Genomic DNA, 21723 nt, shown 5'->3' with positions numbered 1-21723 from the left:
GACAAGTGCTTTGAATTCGCAGGTTTAGATTCCCTGACATCTTCATGTAAAACAATCTACTGGCAAATGAGGGGAAGGACCTCAGCCAGAGACCCTAGTGCCACTGGCAGAGTAGACAATACTGAGCTTGCTAGATTGACTCTCTGACCTCATATAAGGCAGCATTCTCTCATAGCACTACAGAGACACAACTGCATAAAAATTCCTCTGACCTGAAGCTGTTAATGAGCTCTGAAAGTTTCTGTAATTGTTATTAATTATTTTGAAAGAAGCTACCTGAACCCTTTTGTCTCTTTACACAATGAAGTTCAGAATGCAGGCCAGCATCTGGGAGAACTAACGCTAATAAATACCATCCTTGTTGTTACTGTTGTATTTTTTTTTTTTTACTGAAAATTGTGCCATTCTTTTAAGCCAGTCTCTTTGATCTAGGTGGTTGTCAAGATCTAAACAAAGTTTTGAATTCGCCACCGTCAGAGAATAATCAGAAACTTAAATCCTCTCCATGAAATGAGATTTTTTTTGTATCATAAACTCCCCCAAGCAATGTTTGATGTTTTATTAACAGTCCCCACTTTCTCTAATAAAACAAAGACTTCAGCATGTATTCATCTTTGTGGACAATGAAAAAAATTTGTTCACAGGAGAATTCATTCGTCCTTCTTTGGGAAGAATGCTTGAGCTATTTCTGTGAGTCACTTTATCTAAACCATCCTAATTGCAGAGTGGCTAGCTTTGCTCTCGGTCGAAAATCCCTCTGCAGTTTCAGAAGTACACTCAGTAAACCATTGCACGTTTCATTTTTGCCAACTTCCAAACAGCTTTGAAGTGCCACCTAAAATGACTGTATACAAAGAAGGAGATAAAATCATCCAACTGGAAATTTGAAGACATTATTAGTATGGATGGATGGATCTGTCAATTTTGATTTCTCTCTGTTTCTCACTGTTTCCAAGCCTAAATCCAATCTTCACAATTCTAAATGGGTTTGGGATTAAAAATAATAATAATCTCATAAAAATTAACCAGCATTTCACAGTGAGAATATCTCAGGATGGACAAAATTCTGCAAGCACTTTTCCCTAATAAAATATCATTTTTGAACACATCTATTGGTTGCAGAACTGCTTAGCAAAATTTTGCAAGGTGTTTTGGAATTTTGCAGGGTGTTTTGGAATGTGCGAATTAGGGACCTGTGCCTTTACAATGCAAACTGAACCAAATTTCTCTCCTATCACTAGTGCATCCATTTCATCTGTATTTTCTGGTGACATGAGCTCCACATGGCTCGCCCCCAATGTGGCATATATAAATTGGATTGCTGAGAGAGGTGGAAGGGACATGATTATCCCTCAAATGCATTGGTGTTTTCTATACAGCAATAGGGGAGATCAGAGATGCCTGTTGTGATTGGACCCCTGCTGGGAGGATCGCGCCACCTCGCTGCTATCAGACACCCCCCCCCCAGGATTGCGCCGCTGTGCCAATCGCCCCGCCCATGGGCAGATCGTGCCTCCCCACCGCTCTGGGTGCAGGAACAGCTAGCTCCACCACTGGTATCAGACATCCAGATATTAGATAGATAGATAGATAGATAGATGATAGATAGATGATGATAGATATAGATATAGATGATATAGATATAGATAGATATAGATAAAATAGATGATAGCATTTTATAGCAATAAAGGAAATTTTAAAACTCCCACCCGTTAGAGATAAAAAAAGACTTTGAACTTCTTTAATCTTCCTGCCCAGGCACAAACCATCCTCTCCCCATTACTTTTATTATTTACCTAGGGTGGCTTTCTACATACACATCTCTTCATGCTCCATCCAGGCAAACACACGGTGTATTGTCGCAGTTGAAGAACACATCCCAGCCAGGTGAAAGCATTTGAAGAGTATGTTGGGAGCAAGTCTAGCAAAGAATCATGCAGTCTGGGAAGAATTCCGCGGGCCACACAGAGAGGCCTGGGCAGCTACATTTGACCTCTAGGTATGTGGTTTCTTCACTTCTGTCTTATTGCAATGGTGCTGTGAGTGATAGTTCTGAAAGTGGTGGGGAGGCTTAAATGCACATAACCATCAACTTTTCTGTCTGCCTTTTGCCCACCTCCCTGCTTTGCTTGGCAAAAGGCTCTGCACTAAATATCTTTGTTTTATTGACATATGACAGTTCTTTAATAATTGACAAATTTAATATCTGTCACAGCAATAGTGTCAGTGCGTCAACCTTTTGGGGGTGACTACCTGTCTCAAGACATATAGCAACATGCCGAGATTGCCTTGATGAGTGAACAGTTTGCTGAAAGGTCACCATGCAATTATGCTGGGACCTAAACCTTTCCTACGATGATGGTGGTGGGGTGGGGGAGATTGGCAACTTTCCCACTCCAAAGAGGTGGTGGGTACTTTATTTCAAGCTAAGAGCAGGATAAAAGGATTTTTTTTTTTGAGTCTATCCATCTATCTATCTTTGCACAGATATAGCACAATTATGAGATACTGGCTCTATAACAGGAAACCTTTCTTTTCTTTCATAAATGTTTCTCAACTGTCACAGGGTTGTAATTCAGAAAATGTGTATCTTTCCTACTGGAAGAGATAGGAAATAAATTGTGTGAACCAGAGAAGTGGTGCATTATCCACTTGGCCAGGGATAATCCAGCAACTTCTGGGAAACTATTGGGTTTGATGACTGCCAATATCCCTGTCCATGACTCTGCTCTAAACTCTGATTAGTTGGACCTTCACCTCTGCTCCAACCCCCTCCCCCCCAAAAAAAAAACCCCACCAGCGCTGCTGCCTTTGCTTCTCCAGTGAGCCTTAACCATGTTGTAGATATTCTGGGTGTTATTTACCATTCAGAGAATTAAGCATTCGGTAAGTGAACATTCGGTTCAAGTCCCTGCGACAGGGTGAGCTCCCGTTGCTCGGTCCCTGCTTCTGCCAACCTAGCAGTTCGAAAGCACATCAAAGTGCAAGTAGATAAATAGGTACCGCTCCAGCGGGAAGGTAAACGGCGTTTCCATGCACTGCGTGGTTCACCAGAAGCGGCTTAGTCATGCTGGCCACATAACCCGGAAGCTGTACCCTGGCTCCCTCGGCCAATAAAGCAAGATGAGCGCCATAACCCCAGAGTTGTCCACGACTGGACCTAATGGTCAGGGGTCCCCTTACCTTTTTTAAGTGACTTGGAGGGACATGGGTGGCGCTGTGATCTAAACCACTGAGCCTTGGGCTTGCCGATCAAAAGGTCGGCAGTTCGAATTCCTGCAACAGGGTGAGTTCACATTGCTCGGTACCAGCTCGAAAGCACGCCAAAAAGTGCAAGTAGATAAATAGGCACTGCTCTGGCGGGAAGGTAAACAGTGTTTCCGTGCTCTGGTGTCAGTTTTCTGTTGCGCCAGAAGCAGCTTAGTCATGCTGGCCACATGACCCGGAAAGCTGTCTGCAGACAAACGCTGGCTCATTTGGCCTGTAACGCGAGATGAGCACTGCAACCCCAGAGTCATTCACGACTGGTCATAACTGTCAGGGGTCCCTTTACCCTTTACCTCTAAGTAACTTGGAACTTTTGTAGTTCACCAGCTCTGACCATTAGATTGCATATACCCGCCCTAGGTTTAGTCATCTTGTTGCCATACTTGTATATTGCTTTTTGAGTGCAGTGGGGTTATCCCGATTAATTTTAAGCTGACAAATAATTGCAAAAATATTGCCAGTAAGGCAAAGGAGCCGTGGTAGCATTAAAGCTCCAAAATGGTGAGATGAAAACAAATGGAAGAAATCCAGTAGAGGAAATAGGCTCCTCTTAGGAAGAGAGGCAGGGGACACAACATCAGCTCAGGATGGGAGGGATTCCACAGTTTGAGGGGCCACCACTGAAAAGGAAATGAAATGAGGAAACTGTAAATCAAGCGGTAGGGAACTTCAGGCAAGGTGGCCAAATGTGCACCTCCAAGCCTCTGTATCCTCTGGTCCTCAGGATTCTCTCGAGGCCTCATGCCCTCCCTAGTCACACCTCCAACTGGCCCTGCCTTGCATGCTCCTTAAGTGCTTCTGCCTGCCTGAAACATGCCCTTGACTTCTGACAATGCCTTTTGTTTTCCTAGGTGGATAATAGAGAGAGGACTTACAGTGGGTGTAGGAAGCAGTCTACTGTACAAAGGTAAGATTTGCATTAATTGTGCCACCCTAGCCCTGCCCACTACAGGCATGTAATCCTGGAAGGGAATGTGGTCTTTGTGTTAAAATGTGTTTCCGTGGTGTTGATGTAAAGCAGGTGCACCAATTCTAGGGGTGTCTTCAGCCCCTCTGCCAATGTCTCTTGGGACAGAGCAGAGCCGCTACCCCCAGTCAGCCTCCTCCTTGTGGTAGTGAAAGAACGACTGCCCTGCCCTTCCTTGCACTGTCTCCCAACGGGTCACTGCCTCTACAGTGTCTCCCAGTCCAGCCTTCAGGGCAGGTCGAGCGGGGACTACAAATCCTATCATGCCTTGGTGCTGTCCGGCCCCTCCGCTGAGCTCACTTTGTCTGCAGGGCCAGCTGCAATGAGGTCGAAAGCCAGCATCTGAGCACAACACCATGCCATGCAGCCAGGCTCCACGCTCAACCTCCTTCTGATGCTACAGTCATGCATGCGACTGCATCTCATCAAACATGTGTGACATGTGATGATCACCTTTGATGACACCATTAGACATATCAGAGGAGAAAATGCAAAATCTACTCAACCCATTTGACTGATACTGACATAGATTTATGCTGCATGCTGTGGGTTCCATTCGGACACGGGGTTTATTGTATTAGTTTTACTGGTTATAAACCTAGCACTCCAGTCCCAATTTCTAACATTCCTTTTACACTGCATTACCTGTTGCAATATGCAACTGTGGTTTATTATTTATTTATTTATTTACATAATGCCGTGCTAAATTTTAAAGGGTAGGAAAAACCTGTATGCTGGAATATCACTGCAAACTTCACCACATCAATTTATAATGCAAACCCATGATTTTCTGGGTTAACAAGGTTGCAAACAGATATTTTCCTGGTAGTAACAAAAGAAACAAGTGCTAAAGTTCTGCTGGGATTCCTCTACTTTTCTTAAGGTGCCATTTACATTGTGTGAAAAATCACACAAATTGCTGAAATTATCAGGTAGAGAGACATCAGGAAAATGGAACAAAGTGTCTGTGTGCAGCCAGTCACCTCTCCCCACATATTTGAATACTAAAGCCGCATTAACTGACTCGCTCTGCAGGTTGTGAAGCTTGATGCAATAAAGTCCATAATGGTTATTGTAATCAGCTATTTCACTCAGTATAACTAAATGTTCTTCAAAATTGATCAGGTAAAAAGACAAAACAAACAGCTCCGGAGTGATATCAAAGACCCATCAATTACCTGCTAATTCCTTCTCAAGGACATGGAAGAACAAAGCATAGTAAATGTCAGCTATTTGCGTACTTCCCAATGCTGATTTATTTAAAAGTGTTATTTCCCCCATTTTTGCAATAGCTTGTTCTCTGTTTGGGGGCAGGTCAGCTGCATCGTTTTAGTTTTTTGTTAAATGGTTAGCTTTTGAAATGTCTTTGTGTATGAGCATGGTGGGTGGGTGAAACGGGGAGATGTCTATTTTTGCACTTTAATTCCCCATCCTCCCTTAGAACTTTTCTCCCTTGTTGTATTTATGGCCAAAACAGACATGGAAGCTTTTTAAAAGGAAAAAGGAAATTTCCCAAACTTTAAACCCTAAGCCAGAGCTTTCCAAACTGTGTGTCATGACATATTAGTGTGTCAGCTGCAGTGTGTAGGTGTGTCACACACAGGCTCCCCATGCTCCTCCTGGGGCTGGAAAGGGGTTTGTTTAACCTCTGGTTTGCTAGTAAAACAGAATTATTGTGTCGCAAAATGATGCATGTCTAAAAAGTGTGTCACCAACATGAAAGGTTTGGAAAGCTATGCCCTAAACCTTAAACCCCAAACCTTAAAATGGCCAATTCTCCCCAGGCTGCTTTCAATCAATAGGCCTCATCCCACTCCAACATGCAAACATCTTTTGCTAGTCCCCACCCACCCGCCATCTTTCTTAATCAAGGGTGTGGACTGGGCTGTTAGCTTCCTACACCTTAATCAAAGTTCTGTCCCTGTAAGGTGCTACTAGACAATTATTATTATTTATTTATTTTCCCCCTCAGAAGATGCCTTATAACATTTCGGGCCATTAGGACATCTAGCTTAGGACCATTTGTGCTGATGAGCAGTAACTCTTCAGCAATTCAAGCAGAGATCTTTCCCAGCCCTACCTAGAAATGCCAGGAATTGGAACAGGTATCTGTTTTTTTGCTGCAAAGCATGTACTCTATTCATACTCTCTCCATTGGAGGAACTGCAGCTTTGGGAGGAAGATTGATAGCAAGTGGAGAATCGATATTGGGAAAAGGGTTAAAGCCTACCTTCCTAATACAATTCCCTCTGCAGCTGTTTTTAAATAAATATGTATCAGAAGTTCTAATGCTGTACTTTTGGGCTTTAGGGATGGAGGAGAAATTCGATTCATTTAACATTTAAAGGCAAATCTACCTAATTCACACTTTCCAAACAATGCACAGACCAAACATATATTTTCTTCAAAATTTGCACTTGCCTGAATTGTACAATGTAGTTCTCCAGCCAAGCATCATGCACAAAAATAAATAAACTAGGGTAAAGTGTGCATAAATTAGTGAAACCAACATTGGAGCCAGTGTGGTGTAGTGGTTAACAGCGGTGGACTCGTAATCTGGTGAACCGGGCTCGCGTCTCTGCTCCTCCACTTGCAGCTGCTGGGTGACCTTGGGTTGGTCACACTTCTTTGAAGTCTCTCAGCCCCACTCACCCCACAGAGTGTTTGTTGTGAGGGAGGAAGGGAAAGGAGAATGTTAGCCACTTTGAGACTCCTTTAGGTAGTGATAAAGCGGGATATCAAATCCAAACTCTTCTCTTCTTCTTCTAAAGGAAACTGTTTTACAAAGTGCAAAATTGCATACAAAAATATGATATTGGGAGAAATTGGTGCTACAATATTGACGAAATGCTGATTTTTATGAAGATAAAACTTTGTGAACTGTTATGGAAATTAAACTTAGTATTGGAAAAATGAGAAATGGAGAAATACCGAAAGATTCAACCATCCCTAGTCCCTTATCCAGTTTTGTGTTCAGCCTCCTTCCCATTCAGCTACAACTGCCTGATGCAAACATGGCCACAACATCTCAGTTTGCCCTTTGCTGGCATAACATGGAACAAGGATTTTTTAATTGTATAAATCAAGATTGGGAAGGGATTTATTCAGATAGGTCCATTACAAATAAAATCTTTGTATACAGAACTGCAGATATAGTCAGAAATCTTGAAGCTTTTTAACTCCCTGGGACACCTGCCATTTCAGCATCACAATCATAAATCAAGGTGTGAATTTGAGCAAGAAAAATAACTTGATAGTGGCAGGTGGCACTTAATCTATAGCAGATTAAAAAGTTAAGTTTTAGCGAAACTTTTGTGGAATGATGGCACTTTCATGAAGCATTCCTCATTTTGTTCTCACAGATACATTCCTACGAAATGATTGGCAACAATCTTTGAACACAGATTCCTTGATGCAATGCCTGTCTAAACCATACTGAATTCCTTTGAGTGACTAGGGAACCAAGACAGTCATTTAGCATGATATCCCTTGGCTGCATTTGCTAAGCTGTGCTCAGTTCGTTATTATTTCTCAAAACCACCCTCCTCCCCAAGTACATGTGCACAGAAACAACCTTTGTCAGATTGCACACAGCCTAGGTGACATATTTTAGGCCAATTTCTCTCTCTCTTCTGTATTTCTTACCTTCTTAAAAGAGGAGAATGGTACTGCAACATTTGAAATAATAAAACTGTCATTAAATCCCAAGAGATTCCCCCCCCCCCGCCAGCATGTGCAATAAATTCTTTGCATTTTTTAAACGATTGCTTTATTCTCTATCTCACAAGTTTTCACAGTGAATAAAAGTAATATATTTTTGCATGCCACCCCAGTTTCTTAGTGATGCAAGGTTCTAGGGGTAACCCAAAATTTGTTTTCCTTGGAATGAGAAACAGCGGGACAATGTTTTTAAGCAGAAGCTGAATGGCCATCTCTTATGCATGTTTCATTTGAAATTCCAGCATTGAACTAGATGACTCTAAGGGTTTGAGCTTGGAGCAACCAGCTGAGACTTCCTTATATGCTGGAGTTCACATGGTAGACAGTAGAAGTAACTTTTCCCCAATGTGAGCAGGAGTGACTTAGCTAAGCCTGGCAGGTCATTTTACTCTATGGCATTAACTATTTCATGCATTGATTAGACTTAAGCATATTGCTTGAATGAGACTAGTTATCCCACATCTTTGAGATGGCCTCCTTCCCTATGGTGGTACAACTGAACCTCTAGGTCAGAGGCAGTGTATCTCTCAGTGCTTTTTGCTGAGGGATGAACAATGGGCGAGGGCTGTTGCCTTCATTTTCTGCTTGCGGGCTTCTCTGTTGGATTGCAATTGTTGGAAACTGGGTGCTGGGTTAGATGGACGTTTGGTTGTATCCAGCAGAGCTCATCTTGCCAGGCTCCTTTTTAAAACATCTCTATAACAGAGTTCTAGAAACAGTGGCAACTAATTTGATCCCTTCTCCTTTCAAAGAGGCTCTTAAATTTGATACTCATGAATAAAGCAGTGGAGGAGCTGACATTTTGGTCTGATTAACAGTCTAAGGGTGTTGTAAATGAACTAGAAGAGCACCATTGTTTGGTTACTGACCTCTTTATATGCATTCTTTATGAGCTGTGATCTCATAAGCTGGTGGCTTTTGTTTTCCATTGCTTTCCTCTGGGCAGACAACATTTATGGCAACTTTGCTTCAGTTTGGTAAGGGATTTCTTATCCATCTACACCCTTTTTTTTGCATCTGCCTTCTTTGGATGGTTGTATTTACTGCCACATCACAGTGAACGTCTTATAGATTTTCCTGTATAGAGAAGAATTATTTGCTCCCTGAGGGAGAAAATATAATTCCTGGTGCCTTTAACTGAGAAGGCTTAAGTTCAGCCAGCCTGATCCATTCAGTTACTTGTGAATGAAGAATTTATTCTATAAAAAGAGAGAACAAGAGCCTGGCCCTTATGATGCTGGGTGAGGGTCAAAGATCACCTTCCAGACATCCATGTGAACAATAACTGTGTCTGCACTGACTGGAAGCAATTTGTTTATTAAAATAATGTGGTCTTCAATGGTTGGGTGCAGAAGATAAGGATCTGGCTTCCTGGCCAAATCCAGTTCTCTGATCTACAGTATATGATCACACAACCACATCATTTTGCAGGGGATGGGAAGGAGAAAAGGCATTCTATCCTCCCCCCAGGGATGTAAATGAATAAGCAATTAAGCAACACCCAGTCCGTCAGCTAAGTGTGTGTGCTGTGGCTGGTTTGCTCCTGGCACAAATTTCACACATCCCACATTATTGGCATCTGTCTTGAGAGATAATGGAAGGCACCTCTTGGGGGTGAAGTCAAACTGCTGTGTTAGCAGTACTGAAGTGGCCTTCCCAGGGTGCAAGCCTGGGCGGTATGTATGGCTGCCCTGGGCTGCCCAGATGACAAGATCGCCCTCTTGGCCTCATTGATGTGGCCCAAAGGACAGCAGAACAAAACAAAAACTCTTATAAGTTGTGGTGGTGGGGTGACTAAATCAGTTGTGATTCCATTTTATTGTTTTGGCAGCTGTGTAGCTGAGACAAGCACAGGAGCCCTGAGAGCGCGAAAAGTTGGCAACTCATTTCTGTCTCTCAAGCTGCCCTACCTACCCCCAACTTTCTCGGGCTGCTCCTGTCCCCTAGAAAATGCCTCTGTCCCCTCATTCGCCATGTCCGCTTGTGACATCACAGGCAGTTGGTAGATGTTTGTTTGTAACATCATAGGCAGTCTGTAGCCAACAGCAACAGCTGAGGCAACATCTGCACAGACCCAACCCCCAGGCCTCACAATTGTGGGGGCACCTCTGCAGTCATTTCTTTAAAATACTTTTATTGCAAAATAAATAATTTAGAAAGGCATTTATTTCTTGGGAGCGGAGAGTGGGAACCAGCAGCTGGCTGGCTTAAGCCATGCAGTTCTCTTCATGACTTTTGCAGTTGGTCTCTGAGAAAACCTCACCGGCTTCAGACATCCCTGTTTTTTTAAAAAAGAAATGAATAAAGCAAAGAAAGACACGACTGCTGAGGTGCCCTCACAATTCTGAGGCCTGGAAGGTCTATGCAGATGTTTCACTGGTTGTTGCTGTTGCCTATAGACTTCCTGTGCTGTCACAAACGAACATGGCAAATGAGTGGAAAGAAGAGGTTTCTAGTGGGTGGGAGAAGTTTAAGCACACTTTATAGAAAGGTGGAAATAATGTAACATGTAAAAAGGTAAAGGGACCCCTGACCATTAGGTCCAGTCGTGACCGACTCTGGGGTTGCGCGCTCATCTCGCTTTACTGGCCGAGGGAGCCGGCGTACAGCTTCCGGGTCATGTGGCCAGCATGACTAAGCCGCTTCTGGCGAACCAGAGCAGCACATGGAAATGCCATTTACCTTCCCGCCAGAGCGGTCCCTATTTATCTACTTGCACTTTGACGTGCTTTCGAACTGCTAGGTTGGCAGGAGCAGGGACCAAGCAACGGGAGCTCACCCTGTCATGGGTATTCGAACTGCTGACCTTCTGATCGGCAAGTCCTAGGCTCAGTGGTTTAACCCACAGCACCACCAGCATCCCTAATGTAACATGTAGTTTGCTCCTAATACCCCTGCCTACATGGGTAAAGTGGGGTGGAGGGGAAAGGACGTATTTTTGCTGTTGAAGTGACTGGTCAAAGCAGGTTAATTTGGGAAAGCAAATTGCTATTGAAGTACTTGTTAGTGCTGCACCAAGAAAACACTCAACTCCATCATGGGAAAGGTTGCTGAAGATCCAAAGCAGCACAATCGAATACAGCAATAATAGGCAATTTTCAAAATACAGAGATTTGTAATGGGAGAAAGCAGAGAGCATATAAAACAGTTTAAGTAGCAGCGCCCACCACATCAGCTATAATTTACTTATAAAGCATAGTGCAACAGCTAGACATTACAAACAGCATACCACATCAGTTTGATGTTAATTCAACTATTTACAACCACATTCCTGGCCACTTAGTCAATACCTGAATTCCTAATTCAGTTGTTTCTCTCTTATCCAATGCTGATTTACTGTGCTACCATACATTTGTTTCTGGTTGCTGACCCCCAGGTTTTTTACCTGGAATTGAGTTTCTGAAAGGGCCTAAATTGTCACCCCCTTTTTTGGGGGGGTAGTGTCCATTTGGACTGGTATGGTGGAAGGCAACGAGGCCAACTGTAGATGGAGGCAGAGGGAGAGGCAGAGTTAAGGACAGCAAAGTCAACTAACACTAATCTTGCTTCTATCCTCCTTCCTGTTGAGTTCTACATGGGCACATCTGAGACTAAAGAGGAGGAGGAAGCTGGCAGCCACTGCTGGAACCTGAACTGGTGGTAAGTAAGAAGGCAGGTAGATGCAGACTGACTGAAGGGAGACCAAGGTTGATGGGGCAGCGCCCCATTTGCCCTAAGGAAGTACCGTATTTTAAGCTCCATATGATGATGCACCTGACCATAAGACGCACCTAGTTTTTAGAGGGGGAATGCAAGGGGAAAAAAATTCTTTAAAGGGAGCACTGAGCATCCCAGGCTCTGCTCAGCGCTCCCTTTCACGAGCCACGTGGAGCATGTGTGCAGCACTTGCAGGCTTTTTCCTGAATAGGGAGAAGGGCAGTCCGTCACCGATGGTCTGGCCTTCTCCTTCTCCGGGGAAAAGCCCCCAAGAGCCGCACGCATGCTCCGCGCGGCTCTTGGGGGCTTTTCCGGGAGATGGGGGAAGGGACAGAGTAAGGGGAGATGTGTGTGTGTGTTATGGAGCGAATGCAGGCTGTGTGGCTATCCCAGAAGCCAGAACAGTGAGAGGGATCGCTGCGCAGCACTCCCTCTTGCTATTCTGGCTTCTAGGATAGTCGCACCAAGCCACCTCAGGGCAGCGGGATGAAGGCTCCCCATGCCCTGAAGAGGCTTCACGCGGCTAAGCCAGAAGCTAGAACAGCAAGAGAGAGTGCTGCGTAGCGATCCCTCTCACTGTTCTGGCTTCTGGGATAGCCACACAGCCTGCATTCGCTCCATAAGACGCACACACATTTCCCCTTACTTTTTAGGAAAGAAAAAGTGTGTCTTATAGAGCGAGAAATACGGTAGCCTCCATTGCTGCTTTTATTACATTTTAGCAGCAACGCTCAGGAAAAGTTCCAATCCCCTTAGCCCATTTTTTTCATAGATGCTTCTCTTTTAGGGGAGCATTTGCAAAGCCAGGATGGGACCCACTCAAAGACAAGCCCACTGGTTCCATAAAGTCTAGAGCCACTTTGCCTATTATACAAAGTGCACCTCAGATGTTTGAAGTGTGTATTTCAAAATGGAGCATGTGAATGCAAGCAGTACCAGTTTACAAGCAATAGTACTGTTGGGAGTGGACATCAGTCAGTCTTAGTTTCTTGCGGTCCTGGTCCCCCCCGCCCCATGTTAAATTTCATTTCTGCTTTAGTTTGTGATTTTTTATTTTAAATGAAGTCCTTGTACAAATTCAGCAGCATTTTAATGGGCATTAATCCATCCATACACAGCTTTGTTTGCAGTTTTCCATAAGTTGCATACTCACAATTTCCTCAAATATAATGCTCATAGGTGTGCTATTTTCAATTATCTGTGCATTGCTGCTGCTGCTGAACTGCAACATCACAACATTTGCAAAGATGCGGATTTCAAATGTTAGCTTCTTGAGCTTGTATATTGTTTTAGTTAGTTAGGATTTAGTTAGTTAGTTAGTTAGTTAGTTAGTTAGGATTTAGTTCACATGAGCAAAGTGAACCAAATTTAATCCCCATTTGTAAATACCATGCTCAGAGACAATGCTTTCTAAGACCTAGGTTTGTTTGTTTTTATGGATTCTGATCGTTAAAAATCAAGTCCCTTAGACCTACTGCATATAAACAGTAGATGAAACATGGAAGAAAAATCCTGCTCCACATAGCAAAGAGAGTTCTTGTCATATTTATATAATAGTGACTGCAGCAGCAGCATCATTACAGCTCCATATCACTACTGTGCTATGCCCCCCACTGGGAAAATGGTGGAGGAGTGTGGCTGACTGTGCTGCAGCTTGTCAATCAATCAAGAAATAGCAGAATGAGGTAACTACTGCCATTATTTCAGTCTGGTCCTAGGGGGACATGCCAGGCAACAGTGGAAATTGTGAGCTGATTAAATGGGACTTAATGGGCTACATTTCTCATTGTGGCTCACATTTGTTGCAAGCCTTTTAATTGTGTTAGGGAGCAGCTTCAACATCTAACAGATTGTAAGGATTGTTATTGTTTCACTAATTGGTGACAATCAAATGAAATGCAATGCAAGCGCGCAGCTCGCTTGGGTGCTCCTGGGTGACCCCAGAAGAGGTCCAGAGCTGGCAGAGTTAGTTTCTTTTGCCCAGGGGGATGGTTTCCAGATGCCCTTTCAGTGCTAAGCTGGAAAGATTGTTCATTAGGCCAGTCAGAGAACTAAATCAACTGTTGCACCTCATACACAGTTGTTAAACATAGATGTTGTGCCTTTCAGATTATGTTCTGAAAGATAGCTGGAGGTTGGTAGGCTTTTGTGTGGTTGTCTCAGCTCACTGTAACCTCCAGAGAAATGCACTCCGTATAAATTCATCCACACTACACAGCTCACTCTTTGAACCCATTTGCTGAAATCATGTACAAGTGTATTACTATAGCATATAATCATTTGGAAACTGTAGCTGTGTTTTGTCATTCTTTCCCAGCAGTGACGGTGCCGTTGGGGACTGTGCATGCCTTCCTCCCCCATTATATCTCACAGGTGTCAAGGGCATACATTCCAACATCTCATTGATTAAAATTAGTGAGACACCTTTTGTGCTTGTAGCCATAGCTCAGTGGTAGAGTATTTACATTGCATGCAGAAGGTTCAATCCCCAAAATCTGCAGGTAGGACTGGGATAGAACCCTGCCTGAAATTCTGGAGAGCCAGTACCAGTCAGTGTAGTGGTCTAACTCAGATTCCTATGATCTTACTCTCCATATTCTCAAATCCTCCATAATACACATTGGTTTTTGGCTGTTCCACATTATAGCTGTCTATGATTTTAAAATGTATGAGGATTTAGGCTTCAGTCCTCTGCACAGGGTGGGCACTCTATGACAGTCAACTTAATTTCATGCTTATTAGCAAGGAGGGGAAAATGGAAGGGTGTGGCACAAAAAGATATACAGGAGGCAGGGAAAGGAGAGAGGGAAGAGATGGAAGGAGGGAGAGATATTCAGAAACTGTTAAGAAATTATGACTCCCAAGCTCTTGCATATTATTTTTCATAGAACAGAGTTGCATTTCCCACCCTAGAATGTAGTTGCATCTTTAAAAATATATTCTCTGCAAGTCTTGTATACAGACATACTATTATGCATGTCCTCCCCAATTATGTAAGCAATTGAAATACGAAAGCAGTCAAGACAAATGAGACATTTCCAGCAGGTCTACATTATACATACCCAGCTGCAAGCAACATCTTACTACTGTTAGGTGTCTCCCATCTTGACAGCTGGTGACGCATTCAAGCCATTTGGAAAAGAGGAATGCACTTCTGGGGCCCAATTTGCTTGCTTAGATGCATAGGATTAGGAAACCTTAAAGCACATGGAAGCAATACAATTCCCTATGCTCTCTCTATGATTGATAAATCTAGAAAGTATTTACATTGCTGCATATGGTAGCTGAATCAAACCGATTCACAACACTGTCTCTCCCTAGTTTCAACCTGCAAAGAGTATTTATGACTCTTACTCCCTCTTGCAAACTCTTTGACGTATCATTGCATTACAAAAACTATGTCCATCAAACAGTGTCCAGCCCTTTTCTAGAGGACATGATGACCCACTAAGCTTATCAGAGTACTAGGTAAAGGTACCCGTGACTGTTAGGTCTAGTCGTGTTCGACTCTGGTGTTGCGGCACTCATCTCGCTTTATTGGCCGAGGGAGCCGGCGTACAGCTTCCAGGTCATGTGGCCAGCATGACTAAGCCACTTCTGACGAACCAGAGGAGCACACGGAAACGCTGTTTACCTTCCTGCCGGAGCAGTATCTATTTATCTACTTGCACTTTGACGTGCTTTCAAACTGCTAGGTTGGCAGGAGCAGGGACTGAGCAACAGGAGCTCACCCTGTCGCAGGGATTCGAACTGCCGACCTTCTGACTGGCAAGCCCTAGGATCTGTGGTTTGGAACACAGCCTCACCCGTGTCCCCTTCAATCAATCAGAGTACTAGGTAAAGGTAAAGGGACCCCTGACCATTAGGTCCAGTCGTGGCCAACTCTGGGGTTGTGGCGCTCATCTCGCTTTATTGGCCAAGGGAGTCGGCGTACAGCTTCCGGGTCATGTGGCCAGCATGACTAAGCTGGCTCTGGCGAACCAGAGCAGCGCACGGAAACGCCGTTTACCTTCCCGTCGTAGCAGTAACTATATATCTACTTGCACTTCTTGACGTGCTTTTGAACTGCTAGGTTGGCAGGAAATCAGAGTACTAGATCCCCCCCATATTGATGAAGTCACCCAACCTGATGACTATGTACTTCAGAAGTGGAAAACCTATGGCACTCTGTAGCTTGTTGCACTCCACTTCCCACCAGCCCCAGCCAGTAGCCCCAATGGCTAGGGACGATGGAAGCTGTAATCCAGCAGTGGCTGGGGACCACAGGTACTTAATTCCTGATACACATTTTCTCACTTAGCTTCTAGTTCCAGCACAATGGAAAGGCATCCTCATTGCAGCTGACTGGTGTGTGTGTGTGTGTGTGTGTATGTGTGCATCCATATCCCAGTTCAATAATACTCTAACAACAGTACAACAATCCAGTAAAACAAAGGCAAAGCTTTAGAGCATACCACAGTATAGTTTCAGCCATAGTTTTTTACGTCTTACTCAGAACAGAAAGCCAGAAAACTATACTGAAGCACCACGAAAAGCAGAGATTAAGATAATAATACACATGGGTTAGAATGGTGCTTAAAGGCCTGGGGAATTATTATTTTTTTTAAAAAAAAAAAAAACTTTGCTTGACACCAAAATGGAGAGGCGTCAGGAGGGCATTCTCTGGTGAGATCATGTTGCAGCTGGGAGGCCACAACTGAAAAGTCTTTATTTCCACAGTAGTCATTTTACATACTTCAGTTTGCAGGTGCATTTGATGCTTGAAGAAGGGGCTGTGTCTTGAATTGTGACAGGGCCTCTTGACTGTGTGGATGGAGGATGGAGAGATGTGGAGGGGAAGAAACCTGGTTTGTGCATTGCTGGAATGTATCCTAGTGTACAAAGACTCATTCAATGCTCTGGTCATGCAAAAATCTGCCTCTGGCCATGCCCACCACTGGCATGCAACTCCTAGAAGAATGCCCATATGGGAATGTGGCCCTCAGGATGAAACAGTTATCCCACTCCTGCTTTATTGCCTATCCTGTAAACCAGTATTGTCACCGCTGAGAGTTCCTGAGTCCAGCAGCAACAGCTCCCAGCAACTTTGATTGTAATGCATTGACACCTGATGAATCCTCATACCTTGGGATAATATGCTGCCAAAAAGAGGAAGACTAAACCCTGCTCCAATAGGTAGATAGTGTTGACTTCAGGCATCCAACATGGTACCTTCATCTTTGAAAGCACATTTCCATCCCTCTTAAGTCTGCTCCAGCACACTGTTTGGGAATCACTGGCCTATTTCAGTCAAATTGTGTTCATCTCTCTGCTACTTTTTAGTTGCAAGACAGAAGGAATTTTATTAATATTACACAAAGTTTTGAATGATTTACTAGAACCCTGCACCCCAGCAGATGGTGTTACTTCACATGCTGTGTGCCAGCATCTCATAATGGCACTGTGACTTTAAGACCATTTGAGGTTATTCCTTGTAACATGTGGCAGCAGATTGAGCTAGCCAGGTGATCTTGCAAATCGTGTTTCTGCACCATAAAGTACCATAGTTTGGAAGCCATTTTCATAAAGCTAATGTCAGCAGAGAGAAGGCAGCAGCAGAGGTGGTAAATAAATGAATGATAGCTAAATTAGATGATGATAGACGATGTGGGAGTATGCGTGAAATCAAGGGATATATGCTCATGGCTATGGTTTGGACTTATACTTTAAAAATAGCTTGACTGAGAGTGAAGCACACAGAGAGAAACAAACCCCCCCTTTTTTTAATGGGTGGAACATTTTGTAAACCTCCTCAAGTCTCCTACTCAACCACCAAGTTTGTTGGCTTTTAACTGTGGATTCCCTTTATGCTGCAACCCTGGCTGGCATTTCAGAAATGGGCAAGGGAACAAAATGTCTACTGCTGTACACAACACACACACAAACCCAAACTATTTAAGGGTGTGTTGGGGTGAAGTGAAATTTGCTACAAAAGGAGGTCAAACGGTCTCTTGTTTGACCTCCAGCAGCACATGGAAAGGTTTTGTTGCATTTATTAGCATCCTCAAATCAAAGGCCCCCACAGATGCACATGACAGATGGCCATCAACCACATCTACCTTAAAACCTCCAATGAAGGAGAGTCCACCATAGAAACATAGTCAAGCATGGCTCTCATTCAAGCTTCTGCCACCTTCCAACCCAGCTCTCACACTCACCACTCTGCTATTGTCATTCTCACTACCTGCCAGATGAGGGTGTGGGGCAATTTGCCCTCTGAAACAGAGGAGCTTCTTTTGTCAGACCAGTGACTATGTTTAGGTCCATTTACCAAGAAGCTAGTCTGGCTACTTCAAAAATTGAATACTCCATTAGGTTTTAAACCTGACTAACCCCCCCCCCCAAAGTCACAACAGTGTTCATACAATCCCATCCACAGTCAAGAAAGATACATATTCCAGGTTTGAGGTCCAGGAGCTTTCTGTTGGGACTTAAAACTCCACCAGCTGCTGCGGCTAGCACCATTCATCAGGTTACTTCATGGCTGAGTGGGGATTTGAACCCAAGTCTCCTAGTTCATAGTCCAACACACTAACCCTCATACATTTGCCAAGGAGGCCATGCCAGCAGCCTCAGACCTTAGCTTGTGAGCTTTGGGCCAGTAAGAACACAAGGAGCAAGGACTGACTCTGTGTCTCAGAGCCCTTCCAGATGATAAGCCACGAGGAGTTACTTTTATTATGTTTTCTGTTGCCACTCAGGATCTTCATTGTTGTCCCTTATCTTTCTCTTTTTCTCCAACCTGCACTTAATTTGTCAGTCCCTTTCAATGGAGGTTTCAAATCCAAATCTAGCTGATTATCAGTCCTGTAGAACAGGAGAAGAGGTGGGAAGAATTCAAGCGTGTCACTTCCAGGGTTGTAAGAGGGCACTGTTTTTCATCCCCCAAGTATTAATTGCAAGCAGTATTGTTTCCATCCTGCTACAGTTCGTCTTTCACCAAAAGCTTCATTATTCACCTTGCTGCCTGCTGTGGTGAAATTTCATAGCCATTATGTTATCCCACCCAATTCATTTCAAGGCAAGAGAAAGACAATGCAAATGGTGAATATAGAATCAATTATTTATAATTTGTGTGCTGAAAGCACCACCAACAAATATCAATAACAGTTGATGAATTGATTTTCTTTGCAGACATGGGATGAATAAGTGAACATTGGCAATTTCCGCTCCTGTTTACATCTTTTTTCCCTATAATTCTCTAAAACCCAGGATCTACCAGCCAGAGCCAGGTGTCAAAGACATACCATTAGAATTAAAGAACAGCATCTGAGCACACTGCAAGCCTAGGAATTGGTTTTCAGTACCAGAACCAAATTGAACTTAGTCTTTTGACCCCTGTTCTGTGAAACAGCATTCATGCTGAGATACGACAGGCACCCACAACCTGCACTTTCTGGAAACAATGGAAGGTATTTTTGTTCCGACAAGATTTCCCAGCTGGACACATAGGTCTCTGCCATGGGTGTCTGTTTTTTATTGTTTTTAAGTTTATCTGCTGTTATTTCATGTATCATTGTTTTTAAGCTGCGTTTGCATTTTGTGCATTGCCTTGAGACATGTGTGTGGAAGGCAATTAAATTAATAGTAGTCATAGTAGTAGTAATAAAATGCAGCTCCTGCAAACTGGAAGCATCAGTGTTTTCCTTATATGTGAAAAAGTGACAAGCCTTTTACCAAAATATGATTGAAGTTTGGTAGAGCTGTCTGTCAGGGGGCCATGGGAAATTCCATCTTGGTTGGATCTGGCTTTCTGATCTCCAGTCAACCATCCCTGAGTTAGATTATATGCACACACACTCCAATTATGTTTATTATTTTCAACAGAATGCTTCCTGGTGGATTGTGTCCTTGCTCTATGCTTCAACCCCAATTTCCCAGTGCAGTCACCCATGTCTTAGATAGATTTCCCAGATCACATTTAGTATATTTGTCTGTGCATTAGTGACTATTAAGTGGTTTCTCTTTAGGTAGAAGCTCTCTTCTTCTTCTTCTTCTTCTTCTTCTTCTTCTTCTTCTTCTTCTTCTTCTTCTTCTTCCTGGTTAGTTCACACAAGCCCTAGAAATAAATAAGGGACTGAGGTTTGTAAAGGAAGATGGAAAAGCTTGATTGGGTCTCCATCATTTTCTCACTGGCAATTTTCAGGTATTATTTCCTATTGCTAACCTGTCAATCAAAATGAATTCTTCTCTGTGATGCTGTTAGCTCCTGTGTATAAAAAGATTTTTGGATTAACAGGCAGGTCCCTAACAGTTGAAAGTGAGATTGCTTAATAAGATTTGCTGGTAAATACAGAGCTGTGGAACACTATTAAATAAACCACATGAGGATTATGGAGTAATTCACTTAGTGGAGGACAGAATTTACTCTCTGGGATGAATCTATTTGGGGACAGATGTAAATACACTTTTGATGGGAGACCCTCTGGTCGCTTTCTGGGTCAGCAGGGACTAATCAATCTGTACTCTCTTGTAAACTACATACAGCGAGATTTGCTTCCTCCAATGCATACAGGCTAGGGATTCTTCCAGAACTCTCAATTACTTGGTGTAGTTTCTATTGTGAAACTGATTCCTGCCCTCCAGCACTCTTATTCCCCCCCCCCCCGATTTTGTACAGAGCACTGTAACAGTAGTGGACCTCGCCATCTCAAATTTCAGCAGTGACCTGTGTGATGCCAAAATCCAGTGCTCCCTGCCTCTCACTGTCCATTAGACTTCATAGTTGTGGTGCCTGCTGTGGTACCCCAGAAGCTCCACACTTGGTGCAACCAAATTGATCACGGTTGTGCTGATGCAAGTGCACCATTCTTCTTTCTGATTTCTGCTCTCCTCCCAGCGGACATTCCTCATCTGGTTGGTGGTGTGGATACTGGACTGGTTGTCTGCAAGGTCATACCCATCTTTGCCTCTGGCCTCACCCTCCTCAAGCACATACAGCCCCCTGTTAACCATGGGGGAAAGGGGCCCTCAGACTGGAATGTAGCCTTTTGTACAAATGCTGGATTTACATGTATTGCTCCACCCACAAATTTCTTCTGACCATGCCCACTTTTGCCACCAGCACCAACAGCTCCTTGGAAAATTAAATATGGGACAATGAAGCCTGCAAGCTAGAAAATATTCTTCACCCCTGTTCTACTCAAAAGAAAGTCTGGCTGAGTTATACTCCCAGACATACACCCAGAGAGGGTACAGGATTGTACCCTTTGGTCACAGTCTTATACCGGCTCCCCTAGTAGTATTTCCTACTGAAGTCAACACAACTTACTGCTGAGTAGTACTGCACAATACATAGGATTGCACTGTGAGCCCCCCCGCCCCCCGCATTTCATATTACATTTATCTTCTCTCTGTGGCAGGTCTTATCACCATCAGTTTATCAGCCTCCCTTCCAAAGTAAGAACATTTCTTGTGAAGAAGAAAGCATTTTCTTTGCTGCCAAGATACGGAACGACTATCCTCCAAACTCCACTGAAGCCTCCTGTGTGGGAACTACAGGTAAGAAATCACTCATTCCATTTGATTACAGCCCATCTGCAACCCCCCAAAGAGCGGCACTGGCATCTTAGAATAAAGTTTATGAATCGTTCTGCAGAAGAGAAATCAGCCTTTTGAAACATATTTTGTGCCGGCGATGGCAGGCGAAAGACAGAAAGCTTCCTTTTGAAACCCTTAATAAAATATAAGTGTTGGATAACTGGCTACATGCTTTTCTCTTTGAGAAAGTTTCATATGCTCAGGGACTGAGTCCTGATAAGAAATATGAATGCATTTCAACATCAAAAACCTTGGAAGAAATGCAAAGCAGAAGAGAAAGACAGCTGGAGGTAGCTTGGAGGAGGAGAGGAGCTGACATCCATACAGATGACCTGCACAAAGCAATGCACACATCCTAGAAAACAGAGGCCCATAATGGGGGGGGGGGTTGATGGGGGGGATTCAGGTGTATTTTTGCTTTTGGACATAGGATGGACAGGAAGATATAGGAACATAGGAAGCTGCCTTATATTGAGTTAGGCTATTTGTCCATG

At 43.6% G+C, this 21723-nt stretch overlaps 1 long non-coding RNA gene across 1 annotated transcript; it reads left to right on the top strand.

Moving 5' to 3' along the window:
* Positions 1–1731: 1731 nt before the first annotated feature.
* LOC309362197 lies at positions 1732–21318 on the top strand. Its single transcript, XR_014164866.1, has 3 exons — positions 1732–1999; positions 4119–4174; positions 21052–21318. It is a non-coding gene; the product is annotated as an uncharacterized lncRNA (long non-coding RNA).
* The last annotated feature ends 405 nt before the right edge of the window (positions 21319–21723 follow it).

Source organism: Podarcis melisellensis (genome assembly GCF_964234715.1).
Source record: "Podarcis melisellensis genome assembly, chromosome: Z".
NCBI classification, from domain to species: domain Eukaryota; kingdom Metazoa; phylum Chordata; class Lepidosauria; order Squamata; family Lacertidae; genus Podarcis; species Podarcis melisellensis.
Note: the sequence above shows the minus strand (reverse complement) of the source record. Positions and strands in the feature narration are given on the sequence as shown.